A 2786-nucleotide genomic window follows, 5' to 3' on the forward strand; every position below is an offset into this window, starting at 1 on the left:
TATGTATATTGTAGCCCAGTGTGAAGGCCCTCAATTCAATCTCCAATGCTAAAGAAAAAAGAATCTCAGAATTACAAAGGCTATTAAGGGATCTCCTCTTCAATTTCATTCAACAAATGCTATCTAAAATGTTTTCACTGGCAGCTGGAGAGATGGCTCAATGGTCTAAAGCACATACTTGGAATAAGCTTGGCAAAGCACAGGGACCGCGGTTCGATCCCCCAGCACCACATGCCAGCCAGCCATTCCCCCTGGTGGGCTGAGCGGGCCACACACACAATAAATAAATGTTTTAAAAAAAATTTTTTTTAAAAATAAAATGTTTTCACTACGCCAGGTGATAATAGATGCTTCTCCTCCATCCACGCCTTCTGGCTCTCCCATCTCTTCAATCCTTCTCATGGCTGTCCTCCACAGATCAGAAAATCCTCTAAATCTGAACCTTTTCTAGAAAGGATTCCCTTACCTTCTTGTTGAGTCATGGCTTTTCCATGGGAACACAATTTCCTTTACACAGCTCTCAGGAATAATTATTTTCTCTCCCACACCCTCCATACTCTAACACCTATTTCACACCATTCTCTTTCTTCTCCTTAGGGGTTGGGGGGCTTTCAATCTCTTTTTACAGACCACGAGGCCTACTCCCCTCCACACACCCTGTTTTAGTCTTTTCTAACTCTTTCAGCAGCCCAAACTCATATTATTTGACCCTATCAAGATTTTCAAACTATCAGGCTGGCGAGATAGCTCTGCAGTCTGAAGTGCCTGCTTAAGCAAGCTTAGGCAGGCGCAGGAGACCATGGTTTGATTCTGACACCACATGCCACACTAGTCCCGCCCTCAGGGGCTAGTTTGAAATAGTTAGGGGGAAAAACAAAACAAAACACTTTTTTTTCAAACTATTGATGCTACCACTTACTTTTTTTTTTTTTTTTTTTCCTGCGGAACTGGGGATTGAACTCAGGCCCTTGCGCTTGCCAGGGAAGCACTTATTCCACTGAGCCATCTCCCCAGCCCCAATCCTACCACTTTTTAAACTAATCTTCAGGCCTGCTGTGGCATTGCAGGCCTATAATCCCTGCACTTGGAGGCTGAAGCAGGAAGATGGCTGTAAGTAGAGGCCAGCCTGGGCTACAAAGTGAGTTCAAGGTCAGCCTGAACTGCACAGTGAAACTTTATCTCAAAAAGAAAAAGAAAAAAGAAATAAACTAATCTTCACTGCTTCATGTCTTTACTTCTTACATGTGGAGTATAAATTCCATGGGTCATTCACAATCATCATAATTCCTTGAACACACCCTCAGCTTACCTCGATACACCAAATCATACCCCCAGTTAAATATACAATGCTCTAGGGCCAGCCACATAGCTCAGCAGATTAAAGCGCCAGGCACAGGGACCAGGGTTCATTCCCTAGGCCTGCCATGCTGGCCCCTCCCCCAGGGCATGCTAAAATGGTAATTGAGTCTGGGCATGGTGGCGCATGCCTGTAATCCCAGCTCTTGGGAGGCTGTAAATAGGCAGATCACTATGAGTCCAATCTAGTAGTGAGACCCTGAATACCCTGCAGACCCTTCCCTAAAATTAAAAAAAAAGAAAAGCAATGTTCTTGTTTATCTACATATGTGGATAAGAAAATATACACTATTACATAATATCACTTTACAGTCACAACCACAAGCCCCAAATAGGCCCATAACCTACTTACTCCACCTCTTTAGCCCACGCCACCAGTCTCCCACTCTCCCAGCAGCTAAATTACACCATCCTCCCTGAAAGTCCAACCTCGTCCCCATCCATAGTCACAGCTTCTTAACTTCAGAGGATACTACAGCAATGAGGTTTTCCACAAACTCACAGCATAATATGAACACACACACACACACACACACACACACGCCTTTTCTTTTTCACTTTTGATTGTAATTGACTTTTTTTTAAAAAGACATGGTGTTACTATGAATGTAGTTCAGGCTGGCCTTCAGCTCACTTTGTAACCCAGGCTAGTCTTAAACTCATAGTGATCCTCCCCCTTCAGCTTCTTGAGTGCTGGGACTACAGACATACACCCCTATACTTTTCTTTTACTTTGAATGAAATACCTTCTTCCAATAAAGGCAACCCTTGCTTGACCACTATTTCCCTCCCTTCACACTTACTCAAGAACACTACTGAAGAAACACCAACCAATCTCCATCTCTATAACCCATATTTCTATCTCTACTGGATCATTCTAACAGCTCAATGTGTTATTTTTCATTTAAAGAATCTTTCAGCGGGGCACAGTGGGCCATGCTTGTAATCCCAGCACTTAGAATGCTGAGCAGAGAAAATCAGAAGTTCAAGGCCAGCCAACTGACACCCTAACCTTATCTATTTCTATCAATCAGATTTTGAGCTGGATGTGGTGCTACATGCCTATAAAACCAGCACAGAGGAGGGGTCAGTTCAGGGCCAACCTGAACTACTGTATTTTACTCAGACTTAGTACCATTAAAAAAAATTTTTTTGAGAAATAAATTTAGGGCCAGGGAGATAGCTCAGTGGCATAAGCACCTGCCTGAAAAATTCAAGATCCTGAGTTTGATCCCTAGTTCCAAAAACCAAAAGAAAGAGAAAAATTTAAACAAACATTCCTGTTTTGAAAATCTGTAACGGGGCTGGTGAGATGGCTCAGTGGTCTAAAGCACCTACTTAGAACAAGCTTAGCGAAGCCCAGGGACCATGGTTCAATCCCCCAGCACCACATGCCAGCCAGCCCCGCCCCCTGGTGGGCTGAGCTGGCC

The 2786-nt window shown here is 43.7% G+C and overlaps 1 protein-coding gene across 5 annotated transcripts in view; it reads right to left on the minus strand.

Annotated features, from left to right (window-relative positions):
• Nucleotides 1–2786, minus strand: part of Gapvd1 (GTPase activating protein and VPS9 domains 1) — a 126162-nt gene that overhangs the window by 77828 nt on the left and 45548 nt on the right. The window lies entirely within an intron of this gene.

Source organism: Octodon degus, unplaced genomic scaffold (assembly GCF_000260255.1).
Source record: "Octodon degus isolate 3935 unplaced genomic scaffold, OctDeg1.0 scaffold00138, whole genome shotgun sequence".
In the NCBI taxonomy this organism is placed as follows: Eukaryota; Metazoa; Chordata; class Mammalia; order Rodentia; family Octodontidae; genus Octodon; species Octodon degus.